The sequence below is a fragment of the Gekko japonicus genome, unplaced genomic scaffold (genome assembly GCF_001447785.1).
Source record: "Gekko japonicus isolate JY-2015 unplaced genomic scaffold, Gekko_japonicus_V1.1 scaffold635, whole genome shotgun sequence".
Classification (NCBI taxonomy): Eukaryota; Metazoa; Chordata; class Lepidosauria; order Squamata; family Gekkonidae; genus Gekko; species Gekko japonicus.
In genome coordinates, this window is record NW_015161422.1 from 486,310 (window position 1) to 501,816 (window position 15,507).

The 15,507-nt window shown below is 44.4% G+C and overlaps 1 protein-coding gene across 1 annotated transcript in view; it reads left to right on the plus strand.

The window, feature by feature from the left end:
- LOC107124835 (cytoplasmic FMR1-interacting protein 2) overlaps positions 1–15,507 on the plus strand; it is a 119,186-nt gene that overhangs the window by 280 nt on the left and 103,399 nt on the right. The window lies entirely within an intron of this gene.

Genomic DNA, 15,507 nt, shown 5'->3' on the forward strand with positions numbered 1-15,507 from the left:
GGGAAGGGAGGAATGCTAAAAAGGAGAGTGGAAGACACGGGTTCCACGTCCCCCCTTTCCCATAGCGACGGAAGCTGGGACCTGCCCGGCGCCCCCTGATTTCTTCGTTGCCTGGATGATCCAGGCTGGCCGATCGCGCGGTGGCGGCGGCGGCTTGGAAGGGGGATGGGGGCGGCGTTGCTATTTGATGGGAAGGATCTAGGCAGTGCTCTCCGGGGTGTGTGTGTGTGTGTGTGTGTGTGTGTACGGCTGGCTGCCTTCTAGGAGCTGAAAGTGACAGCTTTGCCGAAGGGTGGCTTAGCATGAGACTGCAAAGCTCTGCCATGATACGAACCGTTTTGCAACAGGCTTCTAGCCCAGACAGACGCTGGGATTTTTGTTGTGTCGCTCGATGGTTTTAATTCGAGATCAGGAGGGAGGATGCAAACATTAATATTATTATTATCATTATTACCATTTTAAAGCAAGTTCAGGGGTTGCAGTTCCTCTCTGAAAAGAAACCGGCCCCAGCTTGGCCCCCAAGAAACGATTTTGCAAGAGATATCCCAGAATGCTTAGAGGTACCTGCAATATTCAAGGCCTCCTTGTTTATTATAGTGTACCAGGCAACTAGCATGTGATCAAGCTTTACAAATGATCTGCGTGAAAAACTGTGGTGTTAGTTACCTAAAATTCTGGATGAAATGAAATTCTTATTTCTTTCTCTCTGAATCAGGACATCAGGTTTAATTAAGCAAAGCCTTTGGAGATAAAATCCTGGGTTGCATTCCTGTGTATACAGTTAAATATTAATTTGATTATTATGCTAGATTTTGGTTTTAGTTGTACAATAATAGTGGAGGTGTGTATAGGGAGAAATAGATTGGGGAGTGGGAGATGAGGGGAATCATTTGGAATTACACGACCTGTAAACATTATCTAAACTGAAAGTTAAAAAGATGATATGGTGGTGGAGGTAATGATAATAAACAGACCAAATAAAGCATTTTGTGCAAGTCATACTGAGAGATGTAAGATAGAAGTGTTTGCAGCCAGTGGAAATTATGGAATTGAATATTGCGATGTTTTGGAATCAGAGCAATCCTAAACTAGTCTGCCGTTAGACAGACCTCAAATACATATTTTAGATTGATCAACAGTAAATCAAGCTTAATTCTTGCAGTTCTAGCCTCCCATCTCTTTAAACCCGTCTCCGCATTTCATCCTTGAGAGGATATTAAAGTAGTATGATGCAACTGTGTTTGTCTGAGTCAGACTTTGGAACCTGCAATCTGTAAGTGTGGTGGAAATGAGTTAGATAGTTTCTGTTGCCAAATGACAGAATAAGGGTGCAATATTAAGCAGGTCTGTTCAAAAGTATGTTACATTTTATTCAGTGGCACTTACTCCCAGAGAGTATTTTTAGGACTGCAGCTTATCTTTTGCAGATAATTGTTTGGGAAATCTCAGGTAAGATCTGTGAAAAATAAGGTAGGCAAAGGAGAGCCGATGTATTTGTGTGGAGTGTCTGTGTGCTGGTTTGTGCCCTGTGAGATCCAGAACATAGACCTACTTCAAATTAAAAATAAATACACAACAATTTGTAGTTTAAAGAGGAAAAGGATTTTGCTGTTAGTGATACAGAAGGTGCCTCAAGGCCATCTGTTGCTGCCTTTGTGATAGGTAGGAGCTGTGGGATTCTACATCATAAGAATCCCAAGTAATTAGGTTGGGTTTAAGATTATTAAACTACCAAAGGTGACTTATTGACTGCAGGAAATGGCAAGAAAGGCATGGAAAGAAACTCAGATGTTATTTCTGGCCTGTTTAGTTAGAAGAAAAAACTGGGTCTTTGTGCATATAGGGGATTTTTGGTTGGTGGATTGCTGAACCTATTTTTAAATTCTTCCCCCAAAATAAAGTTCTCAAAATGGCTGAAAACCAAATCAAAACGAAAAGGTTGAAGAATTGGCCTTTACAGCCAGTCACAAAGCAATGTGATAGAAGGCTCCTTGAGATACTGTTTGTTTCTATGTATGCAAAGTTTTTTTCTGCCATAAAAACAGGAGTTAAAAGCCAATCCTGATCCTGTGGATTGCCTTACTTTTGCAGTAAGAAAGAGAAATTGGATAAGCCATGGGGCAAATGCAGAAGTCCTTGGAATTCCATGTGATGCCACTTCATCCTCCTCGCCTCGCTTGCCTCTGCCTGCAGGGTCTGTCTGGCTGCCGCTGGTCCCCCCGGCTCCCCGGACTGCTCCCATCACCCAGGGCTGCTCTCCCAGCCCCGGGCCCATTCTGGCAAGTTGACTGACCTTGGCCCCCATAGATTGTTTTGGGTCTCCCACCATGTCTCTTGCTCGACTGCAAGAGGTGGCCCCACCCACTCTTCCTTTGCTCCTGGCTGGCTGCTCTGCAGCCATACTGGGGATGGGGGTTTGTCTGCCTCCTCTCTGCTCAGTAAGTGTGAGGATGGGGTTTTTGCAACATACTCTGGCCTCAGGGATGGTCCAGGGCCCCTGGGGTTGTTGAGATGACTTGGGGAGTCGGGACCCAAGGATATCGGGTCTTGACAAACATATATGTATAATATCTTGTCACATCTGGTTAAATAATAAGATACTATTCTTTCTTTCTAGAACCCGTCTATCAGTCATATCGATTTGGATGGCTGAAAAGTCATTCCCAGTCAGTGGGAAAGACAAGCTGAATATGAATTTGTGCGATAATTTTGGGGAGGAAAGTCACTGTGACTTTGGTCCATTCTTTGTCCAAACTGAAACTTTATTTTGAAAGGAACTGCATATGTTCAGATTCATACTTAACCCTGTTTTTGAAAATATATTTTTTAAAATATATTTCAAGACAGGATAATGACCTGTATCCTAACACTCCTCTCAACAACATTTGAAGCCTTCCCCAAGCCTCCAACTTTCTCCACTAGAGAAAGAGCCACTCAAGTTGGCTCCTTAGGCTAGAGGAAGGCTCCAAACTTAGCTAAGCAAAATGGTAGGATACAGGCCAACATTTGTTTCAGAACTAGGGCAGGGCCTTACCTAATGTGGGGCATACAGGGCACCGCCCCTCCCAAATTCTCACATGCCCCTCTCCCAGTCCCCCCCTCCAGGTCCCCCCCTCCCCTCCTGATCCCTCCCGGGAGCCAGTGGCTGAGGAGAGAGACAGCTGGCCTGCCTTGCCCTTCCTGATTCATTAAGGTGGAGAAAGAGATTGGATTTATACCCCGCCCTTCACTACCTGAAGGAGTCTCAGAGCAGCTTACAACCCCTTCCCCTACCCACAACAGACACCTTGTGAGGTTGGTGGGGCTGAGAGAGCTCTCTTTTTTACCTCCTCCAGCTTGGGCATGTACTTATGCATCTTGTCTCTAAATGGTCCTCCCTGACAACAACCCTTACTCCACCCCCTATAGCTAATGGTTGAGGAGGTTCTTTCCACTGTATCTGGTGAAGTGTGCTTGCACACAAAAGCTTATACCATGAATAAAACTGTCAGTCTTAAAGGTGCCACTGGACTCAAACTTTGTTCTGCTTAAGCAAAAGTTACAGCTATTTGGATTAACACATGGCTGATTTTTAAACAGCTACCACACAGCAGGTGTTCATTTGAATCTACTTCCTGGTATCTTATTGTGCCAGAATTTGAAGAACTGCATTGTAACATACTTGTCATGCACTAGATAAGTACAGGAAAGGAACTGGGGGTGGGTGTATTCCATTTCCCTTCTTACTTCCCCTCCTCCAACTCACCAGTCTCTCTTCCTTCTCTTCCTGGTTGCCATCATCTTCCCTATCCTCCTGGTTGGTGTTGCTCCCCCACATTTCTGGTACTCATGGGTGTTTTCCACACAGATTATCTGCTCCTAGTTCAATGCTTTTGGGAAGTGGTTTATGTTCCCGCATCCCCATAGCATCCGTGGTGCATTTGCACACCCCTGGGGGTTTCCTTGCTTTTCTCTGATATTTCTCAAACCTACTTTAGGAAAGATTAAAGTAAAGCCAGGATGGCTGCCTTGGGGGGGGGGGGAGGGAGAGGATTTGGATTTTTCAGCTCACATGGCAGCCATTTCCCCATAGCCTGTCTCTAGGGTTACCACTCTCCAGATGGTACCTGGAGTTCTCCCGCTATTACAGTCGATCAGTTCCCCTGGAGAAAATGGCTGCTTTGGAGAGTGGCTTCTGTGGCATTATACCCTACTGAGGTCCCTCCCCTCCCCAAGCCCTCCGCAAGTCCCTCCCACCTTCCCCAGGTTTCACCTACCAAATGTCTAGATATTTCCTTACCCAGAGCTGGCAACCCCACCTGTCTCCGTGGCAGCCATTTCCTCTCCCTTCTTCAGGTTATTTCTAAATCTTGTTTAAAAATTGATTCTGGAATATCATTATATCAACTATAGATGTGCATCAACTATATATATGTAAGTATAGGTGTAGCAGCTTCTCTGAATTTCCAGTTTTCATTTTAAAAAAGAGTTAGTCTCTAGCTTCTTTTCTTGTGGAGATATAAGGAAAAGGGTATGTCTTCATAAGGGAAGGGAATACAGACCTACTTTTTTTTAAAAAAAGCTGTGAATTCAGAGAACCTGCTGCTCCTATTGTTACAGTGTATCTATTGTTGACATAACAATAGTGATTATTTTTTAAAAAAAATTGCAAAAGTTCAATTGGTCTGGGGGTCACGTGGCAGGGTAACTATGGGGAAACTATGTGGATCTGAAGAAATGAGCAGTGACTCACAAAAGTTCCTACATTGCCACAGATTTCGTTAGTCTTTAAGGTGCTACTGGACTCTAACTCTTTTCTACTATGGGGAAATCTGTACCTGCAGTGGGGAACCACAACAGGCCATCCCTTTTTGGAAGACTCCCTGATCTTCTTTCTCTTCTTCAATGCCACTTCCTCTTTTGCCTTTTACTTTCTGTATGGTCTGTGGCCAAATCATGAGGTAGGTGCCTCAGTGTGCATTGCTGTTGCTATGTCAACCCAAAGTGACAATCAAACTCCACCTGATTTTTTTTTACCTTTATTTTTTATTTTTTTATTATTATATTTATACCCCACCCATACACAGACTTCACTGGTAATTTTTTTTAACCCTCAAATTGTGCGTATGTGTTTTCTTTTAAAAATGTGATATTTCTGCAAACCTGGACTCGCAGATTTACAGAACCGTCAACCATAATAATGTGTTGGATGCATTGCGTATATTTTATTGCCTAGATGGGTGCCAACCCTTCACAATTAGATACAGGAATCTTACACATGGATTGTTTGTCCCAGTTTGGATTTCATTGGGACGCATGTTTATCCCCCCCCCCCAAGTCCTCACAGCATTGTGGTGCTTTCATGCACCTCCTGTGTTGTTTCTGATTTACTCTCATCTAAAAAGTTTGCTGCAAAGTTGTAGTGGCTGCTGTGTGGATGGGAACGTGCTGGTTTTTCCTGGTCCTTCACCACTGGCACCATATTCCCTTCTGCAGTCCCCTGTGGCCATCATTTCTGCCCTCACACTGCTGGATCACCACTAGCATGTTAACATGATAACAATTTATTGCCACAGTCTCCTAGTTCCCAGCTTCTATTTATTTTTTAAAAATAAGTCTTTAGCCATTTTTATTGCAGAGGTGTAAGGTGCAGGAGTGATAAGGCATGGAAAATGTGGGAAAACCCATTGCCCCCATAGACGGAAGAAAGAGTCATACAACGGTAGATGGGAAACTAAAGGCCACTTTGTTTATTAACATCAAAGGCAAGGGCTAACAGTATGAAGCGGCATGGTCAAGGCCTGGGGTCACTCAAACTCAAACCCCACTCTTGCCATAAGACGGGCAATGTACCTGGCCCCCGAGGTGTAGCCCGCTGTAAGCGGCTCGCACCCGGGCAGCCCAGCCCAGGAATATGCTATGACAATCCCTCATCCACAGCTGCACGGCCTGTGTAGAGTATCCATCAAAGGCACTCCAAAAGGCAGTCTGTCTGTCCATCTCATCCCTGGCCATGAGACCACAGTGATGATCCTGACAGACCTCTCCACCCTACAGGGTTGCTGATAGGTGCTTACCGAGCCGCAACACAATTTCCCCAGACAAAACTCAGCCCTAACATAAAGTGACGGACCTAACGTCCAGCCCCACCCAAGTCAATTCCTCAGTCCACAGAAAGCAGTGCAGAGTAGACAAAAAAACACCTCCCATCCATAGCCAATCGGATCAAAGGTAAAAAATTCCTACTCAGCCCCCCTATTAAAAGGGGTAACCAGCCCAAAGCCTGCACTACTTCTAGGGCGGGTGGGTGGGCCGAGCACGAGGCGAAGCCTTGAGCACAAGGCGAAGACTGCCTGATCGGGGGCGGGGCCGGCCGTTAAGATGGTGCTGGCCCCGCCCCTTAAAGATTCCTGGCTGCGAATGCAGCAAGTCTCTTGCCTCCTCTCATGGAGGCAAATGCAGCTCCCCACAGGACACCATTGGCGTTTGCTGGGGAGCCGGATTAAGTGGATGGAAGCTTTGTTGCGGCTGCACTGAATCCATAGCAGTTGTCATTGGAGGCAATCATTCTTTCATGATCTTTTAACTGTACAAAATCATAATTCAGGCTTTCTGGACAATAGCAGAAGGGGAGATTTTCAAATAATTTTACTAATAATTAATGATTTTAGCAGATGATTATGGAACAGAATTTTATTTCACAGGAAATATTCTGAATAGCTGCTGTCTTTGAACACTCATGTTTATTTGTCGAGTAGCCTTTGTTGCCAATAAAAACAACTTGTATTTCTAATGTACTGCTTGGATTGGGTCCGCCATCTAGTTATTGCTATGAACCAGCTGGCAAAGCAATAACACTCCAGTAAAATGAATTCTGAAATGGCAGCAGAGTTGGGATATGGTAAGAATCAGGGGTCATTCCCTGCGGGAGCGCACAGGAGCAGAGTTCCAGCAGTAAAGAGCCCAGGGGGCGGACACATGCAACAAGCCCCGCCCCCTGCTCCCAGCAGCCCTCAGTCAGGACACAAGGAGCAAGAAGCAGCCAGGTAAGTTGCAGAGCCCCCCCCCCCGGCCCGCCTTCAGGTACAAGCTCTCCCTCCTCTGTGAGGGCAGATCTGCACGCTCCCCCCCCCCATAGCTAGCAATCCAAAACAGTCCAGTGGAGCCTGAGTAGTGGGTGTTGCCTTCTGACACACTTCCGGTGATGTCAGGGGGTGTGGCATATGCAAATAAGTTATGCTAATGATTTATGCTAATGAGCTCCTGCACCTCTTTTTCTACGACATGACCCCTGGTAAGAATCAATTATATACGCTAATTCAAAGACTACAAAACCCATTTTCTGTGAGTCAGGAACATTGTGAGCAAAATTCACTGTGACATGGGCTGTATAGTAAGGAGGGGAGGATTGGCCAAAATCTCCTCCTCCTCCTTCTGGAGGACAAACTGCTAGTTGAAGAACATGGGATTCTGGATCTTATTGTAGAAGTTTTTGTTCCAATTACATTTTAGCTTATATGCAATATAAGAACCGGCAAATTCCCATTAGATAACAGTGTGTGAGAACCGCATAATTAATGGATTATGTGGGGACAGTTTGTTGTACAGAGGTAGCCAACCATTATATACCCCAAAAGAAATTCCTTTGGGAATGCAAAGTTAACCCTGGTCAGTATTTATGCACCTAGAGAGTAATCCTAAGCATGTCTGCTCGGAATCCTACTCAGGTTTATTTAGTGGCACTTTCTCCCATGGAAGTGTTGTTTGGATTGTGCTGCCAGTATAGACATTTGCTCCCATTTAAACATGGAACTGATGTTCTGTTGATGCTTAAGGCAGCAACTGCTCATTTATGAAAGCAGTTGCCTAGACCAATCAAACATATTCTCCAAATTCATCAAAAAGCAAGCATTTTTAGAAAACGTAATGTCCACCTATATCATATCACTAATTTTCCCGAGGAAGTTTCTGATTTAGGCTAGTTTTATGATGTCTGGAAATACTTAAAATGCTGTTCTCTTGCCGGAGTGAGGAAAGAAAAGCATTGCATGGAAAATCATTTAAAACATACACACACACACACACACACACACAAACACGATTGTTTGGAGATACTGTTTTCTTTGCTTCATCGTTTAAATTGAAGGCAGATGGTTTCCCATAGAAAGGTAAAGCCCCTCCTTGTACAAAAGTCTCATTTCTGCGTTTGCTGGCATAATCCACCTCTGTTCTAGAAATGTGCTGAGCATCTTTGTGGTATTGCAACGGTTGTATGACAGGGATGACAATGCAGGAAGTGTTGCACCTATACATAAACCACAAAGAATGTTCAAAGTGTTGTTTATTTCCCTTCATGCTGTTTTCTTCCATTTTGGAGGACTTGCTTCAGTGAGCCCTGTCCAATGCTAGTCTGGGAGACACAGATGGTCTATGCTAGTTCATACCCCATGCGGACCTTTTGATCGCTGACCCAGTGACCTCATTGCTGTATCATTAAAAAAGAAGAACTCTATTTAGCTTGGACTGATTGTGAGAATGGTGATGGCATTATCTGGCAGATGTCTTGGCTCACATGGGAAAGCTTGATAAACCTAGAGTGCTTAGAGATGTGACATTTCCAGAAATTTTAAAAACATGGGGGAAAACAGACATTTTCTTATCATCCCTAAACTTATTTTGTTACTTTATTGAGGAGCTGCAAACTGCTCTGCCGTATGCTACCATAGCATATGAATCTTAGCTTTTGCCTGCTAAGTGCTAGTACAAAGCAAACATTGAAAGTCAAATTAAACTTTATAACACTGAAAACTTTATATTTTTTTGATAATATATAACCATCATGCACATAACGGCATGCTAATTTTGGACAAAAATTAGTAATATTTAAACAAAAATGTTGAAAATACTGTATATATGTACAGCATACACAGTAAGTGTCTAGTGTTGTATACTGTCTAAAATAAAAGTCTCCATATTATACATCTTAAATTAGTGAAATCTTGTGTTTAAAACATTTAAATCATTCTGAAAGAGAAAATGTCTTATAGGAGTTTAATGCGTCCCAAAATTTCATTTGTTCTCATTGGCAAAACAAAAGAAAAATCTAAATCTTCTTGTCGTTTTATCAGTCTTCTCATGTATTTATTCTGTAGAAATCATGAATTGAAAAGGCAGAACCAGTAGGTTTATGTAAACCTTTTCATATAATCAGTAAACCCATTATATATAGGCCAAAATTTAGTTGATGAAACTTTTCTTGGGATGGAGATTAAGTGATGGAAAAGCCTCACCTGTTATATTGCTGCAAGCCAGTAAGGCATATGAATTCTGCTATAAAAAGTTAATAGACATAATTACACACACACACACACATTTGTTCACTGTTCTTTATTTTAAATGTTTTAATGTGTTTGTGATAACAGCATCTAGAACCATTGTGCTGCTGCTGCTCTAATACATTGGGAAGAAAAGCACATGCCTCCTAGTTAGGACTTGACAGTTAAAGATTTACAAGAAGTAATAGATGAGTGATAAAAACTGTTGACAGACTTGCTGTAGGCAAAGGTTGGCAACTTTAGACCTGAAACAGGTTCTTTGCTTTTAACAGCAACTTCAGATAGAAGTTGAACCGCTGAGATTTCATCTATCAAACAAAACAGCATCTTGAGCAGTCAGAAGCCGCAGGAGGTACTGCTCAGACTCCCACTGCCATGGAGCTGTTAAAAGACACACAAGTCTCCTTCATTTCAGGAGCTGGCAGCCCTTTCCCCCCTAAACACATGCAGCATTTAGAGGGCTCTGTGTGTGTGTGTGTGTTCTGTGCTGCGCAAGCACAAAATGAAATTGGCTATTTAGGGTGGAATGTGAAATGGAGAGTTTGTAGCTTTAATTTATAAATAGCAACCATTATGATTGTAGAGATAAAGTTGGGAATGCAAATGTATCAGTGCCCAGAAGCTTAAGGGACCATCAGCAGGGAGTTAGGAAGACAATTTGGATTTTATGGAATATGGGGTGATTGGAAAGCTCAAGCAGTGCTAGTTTTCAATGGTTATTTGTAATGGCTGATGTGGGTGCATCACCCCACCCCCCTCACAAACACACAAAGCAAAGTGCATAGGCTTCACCATGCAGGATAAATTTGTGCATCTCATCCCGGCGGGAAGAATGTTTGACTTGGTATGCTACAAAGAAGTGTACAGAACAGGAAAAAATGAATTGCTTGTGCAGTTTCCCTGCATCATGTAAAATCTGAAAACACTTAGCATGACGAAACAACACCTTCCTTACCTGCAGTTTACATTTGTGTTTTCTCTGTTACCCAAATTCTCCCTCTGCTTTCCTTTTACCTAACTAAGGTTGCAGTCCTATGCATGCTTATAGAGATCAGTAACGCTTACTTCTTAGCAAACATATAGGATTGGCCTGCATAAACTGTATGTTGTTATCTCCCACCCATTTCCTTGTTCCCATTCTGTTCAAACAAACAAATCAACCTAAATACCTGACACAATACATTATATATTTTTTTGTAGTCACAGATTCTGGATCCCTCCCAGTCTAAGTGTGTACAGTGCTTCAGTGCTCTTGTATCAAAAAGTGCAGACAGAAAAAACATGACATTTTGTTTCTCCTAGCTCAAGCACAAACATTGAAGAAACAGAGGAGAGTATAAACAAAAAAGCAGGGGACCCATAAGGACTTGCAAGGGGCATCTCATTGTCCCTCGCCCTTGTAGCTCCTCTTTCCCTTCCCTGAAAACCCTCTTGGGCCGCAGTCAAGCATGCCATTTGGTGCAGAGGGGAAGCAAGCCTGTTTCCCCGGATGAAATTGACATGGGGTTGCATGATCACACCTCCTTTGTAGCTGGGGGCTCAGCCCATCACTGCCCAATCAGACAGCACGTTCAGCTGAGTGTGTGGGGGGGTTGCCTTTTGTTTCTCATGCACATAAACAAGGAATCACACCTCTGAACTGAGGGTTCCCCATAGAGTATGCAGTTATGCACATACTGCTAAGCGAGGGGGGGAAATGGCACCGAGTCAGGATGGAATGAGCAGACCATCCCAGTGGCATGAGAACGTGCTTGAGCGATCAGACAGGGTGTGCACCTGCATTCCACAGCTGCCTGCAGCAATGACTCTAAGAACAGGAAGTACTCTACTAGCAGGTGTCTTTTAACTTTGCTTCCGTGGCAGGGCAACTTGGGATGCTGACGGCTGCGGGAACTTTCCCAGATGTTGCTGTCTGATCGTGCCCTTTAGATCCATCAGGCATTCGCAGCTGAGTTGGACCTAAAGGCACGTCTAACCTTTTCCTGCATCCTTCTCTCCTTCCAACCCATCATCCAAGCTACCTCTATCTGCTCCCCCCGCCTTTAACTTTCCTTCCTTCCCTCCCCTTGGGAGCCTTTACCTGGGAAAACAAGAGCCTAGTTGTGCTAGGGTTGCCAAGTTGTATTTCCCCCCCAGTGGGGGAATTTCGGGGGGGGGGCGTGCTGGGAGGGGGAGGGGCCACCCCAAAGTGATGATGTCACATGGAGTGTGTCATCACATCAGGGATGCTGCGCTGTGTGCGCAGCCCACTCCCCCACTTTACTCCAACCATTTAAAGAGAGCCTTCCCTTTAAATGGTTGGGGGAAAGCGGGGCCTTTGCTGCTTGCAGGGCAGGCACCAGTCGGCACCGCTCAGTGCCTGCCCTGTGAGCCATGAGATCATGGCTTGCAGGGCAAGCGCCAGCGGCCCCCACTTCAAAAGAGTGGGTGCCACTCGTGCTTGCCCTGCGAACAGTGAGATCCCTGTGAGTATCTCCCACTTCAAAAGAGCTTGCACCTCCCCTGCAAGCCATGAGATTGCCACTTGCAGGGCAAGCGCAAGCAGCTCCTGCTCTTTTGAAGCAGGAGCCACTTGCGCTTGCCCTGCAAGTGGCAATCTCACCAGTTGTGAGGTAGGCACGGGCAGCCCCTGCTTTAAAAGAGTGGGTGCCGCTCGCGCCTGCCCTGCAAGCCCTGACAACTTTTGGGCACACAGCCCGCCTTTTCTAAACAGTGTCTCTTTAAACGCTGTTCGGAAGAGGTGGGGTACGCAGGCATGCACAACCACCCCTCTTCCTCCTTCTGGAGGGCCCTTTAAATCTTGTAGTAGAGGGTTGCTGGGTGCTTGCTCTTAGGGGTGGGCCTTCCCTATGCTGGCCAGTTGGCTGGGGGCAGAGCCCCCCCCCCAAATTGGGAAACCCCTGCAGGGCCAGGGGATCTCACAACCCTAAGTTGTGCAGTGCCAATCACTGGGCCAGGGCCAGTTGTGAAGTGGGGAACCCTCAAGGATTTGCAGGGGCACCTCACTTTCCCCTGTATTACTCTCCTCACACTATTTCCTTTTTCCTTCCACTTGGTGACTCCAATAGCCTCATCTTTCCCTGCTACTTTCTGCCCTTCCCTCCCACCAACCTATCTTTTTATCTCCCTCCATCTTCAGCTATATTTATTATTTATTTACTTCATTTATACCCTGGCTTTCACTGCAGTGGGGACCGAAAGCAGCTTACATTATTCTCCTCCATTTTATTCTCACAACAACCCTATAAGGTAGATTAGGCTGTAAATGTGTAACTGGCCCAAAATCACCCAGTGACTTTCCACGGCAGAGTGGGGATTTGAGTCTGGGTCTCCCAGATCCTAGTCTAAAACTTTAACCATTACACCATTACACCACACTGGCTTTCGTGGTTGGGGCTTGCTGTTGAACAGTAGTTCAAGCAGCCAGTCCTGAGTGAGTCACGCAAGTCACATAGTAGCAGGTCGCTCAATAGTTGCCAGTGGGCCTTACCCTGACAAGTCCTCCCTCAAAGGCCTAAATAGCCCTGGACATGGCCTTACCCCTTCTCTCTGCCTTTTATAGGCAGAAACCAGGGCTTGAAGGCTAACAATACTCTTGTGATTGGGATAAATCCTTGGGACTTTTTAAAAAATCCCTTGACTGTATTAATCCAGGTCTTCCAGCTAGAATGCAGGGCTCCAAAGCCCTGAAATGAATAAAACAAGGTCATAGTTTTGCAGCGGCTTAGGATATGAGAGATCCAGATTCGAATCCCCACTCTGCCCTGAAGGCTTCTGGATATCCTTGGACCAGTTGCTCTCTGCCTAATCTACCTCACAGAGTCACTGTGTGGTTAAAATAGAGGAGGGAAGAACTGTGCATATCATCCTGAGCTCCTTGGATAAGGGTGGGGAAAATGTATGGAATTATGGTTCAACTGCTGCTATGTGGATCGCTAGATGGGAAAAAAGAAGTTGCCAGTGCTTACCTAGGTAATTAGTTTCTAACAATATGTAGCTGTTGTTTTATCCTATAGTTTAATGTGTTTTCTTGAGTTTGAGCGCTTTTGTACATTATAGCAATGGCTATGGTTTTATGGGCATTGAGGTTTTGTTATAATTGTTCTTCAGACCTTATTTTATGTATCTTGATTGTAAGCTGCTTCGAGCGCAAGGTAATATTGGGATATGCAGTTTTAAAACAAATAAGTAAACCAGTCTGAATTCAGTCCAGCAGACATTTTACTTTTGCAATACATAAGGGGAAGGTGCAAAAACAAACACCTACAGTATGTGGCTGGTGGACTGTGCTCATCTTGGTGACAGATGGTGCAGGCTGTGGGATGTATGCATCTCCAGTGTGTCATGTGCTTGAAAGAGAATGCAAATAGAGTGGTGGATCTTTACTTTGGTATTGAAGAAGGGGAATAGCCTGGTGCTCGGAAAATTCTTTCTTTCTTTCTTTCTTTCTTTCTTTCTTTCTTTCTTTCTTTCTTTCTTTCTTTCTTTCTTTCTTTCTTTCTTTCTTTCTTTCTTTCTTTCTTTCTTTCTTTCCCCTTGTGCAGTTTAGAAAAGTAATGATCTATCTAACATGAAGTCTCCAGGGTCTCAGAGGAGCTGATTACATGTTACACCAAATGTGTGTAAGAAAAAAAAAGAAGCAGCTGGGGGCGGGGAGGATTTGACATGGCATGGCTTTTCTCCCATCTGACAGTTCTTTTTTCCACATCAGCTCTTATAGCAGCTTTTCTCCTTGCAGGATACTGTACATGTTTGCCTTTGCAAATAAGATTTAGATCGTCTTGGGGTATTGTTTGAGTGAATAAGTGGCAGGTTGTGGAAAGCACCTGTTGTCTTAATCCAAAATGACTTCTCCTGAATGGGCATTGCCTTGAAAACAACACCAGAAAAATCCAAACTCATATCAGTATTTGGACTTTGTTATATGCATTTGTATGTAATGTGCTGCCATCCTGTTAGCCAATGCCCCTTCCCTGATACAAAGTTAATTAAGAATCTGTAGCCTTCTGTACGCAAAGTGTATGTTCTACCACTGGAACACATGACTTCAGGTAAAATAGTATTAGTAAAGGTAAAGGTTCCCTTGCTCGAAAGCCAGTCGAATCCGACTCTAGGGTTGCGGTGCTCATCTCCGTTTCAAAACCGAAGAGCCAGCGCTGTCCGAAGACATTTTCCATGGTCATGTGGCCGGCATGACTAAACACCAAGGCGCACGGAACTCTGTTACCTTCCCACTGAAGTGGTACCTATTTATCTACTTGCAATTTCTTGCTTTCGAACTGCTAGGTTGGCAGGAGCTGGAACTAGAGATGGGAGCTCACTCCTTCATGCGGCAACTTGGGTCTCGAACTGCTGAACTACTGACCTTCCACAGCCTGCAGTTCAGTGTCTTAACCACTTGAGCCACCGCAGCAGTCCAAAATAGCCTCGTATATTTTCTTTGAAATAGGTCCTCACTTTTACTTAAGGGTTTAGGTTTTTCTTAGGAAACATGTTCCACCCTTTCATGCAGTTACTACCCCTTTTTTCCTTAAAGTTTGTCAGTGTGAATTCATATGATAGAGAAGGGGGGAAAGGAGGGTAGTTTATGGCTGAACTACAGGTCCCTGGCTTCAGGAGATAATAAGGCTTAGCTAGATGAGATGCTGGGTGATCTATGATAAGATCTTCCCAGAAATTTTAAAATAGAGATAGCAGCTGCACTGGCTTTCCAATCTGGATTGGTACTGTGTGGGTCCCTCTACAGATTCACTGATTATCTATTCCACAATATTGTTAGCCTCAGAAGGTGCCCATTGTTTTTCTTCCAAGGCTATGAACAGTGTGCAGAGGAGGGGATGACAACAGTTTTGATTAGCAAAACCATCGCATAGGCATAAGAGTCAAGCAGTCTGCAACTCCTATTTCTGTTTAAAATGCTGAGAAGATCTGGTAATGTAGTGGTTAGAGTGTTGCACTAGGATATTGGATGCCCAGGTTCAAATTCTCAATGTGCCATGGAAGCTTGCTGGGGTGCCCTTGTACTCTCAGCCTACCTCACACAGAGCTGCTGTGAAGATAAAATGGAGGAGAGGAGAACAAAGTAAGTTGCTTTGGGTTCCTATTGGGAAGAACGGTGGGGTATACATGAAGTAAATAAAAATAATTAGGTCCCGATCACACGCAGAATTAGCTGCACGATAGGCACGAATAC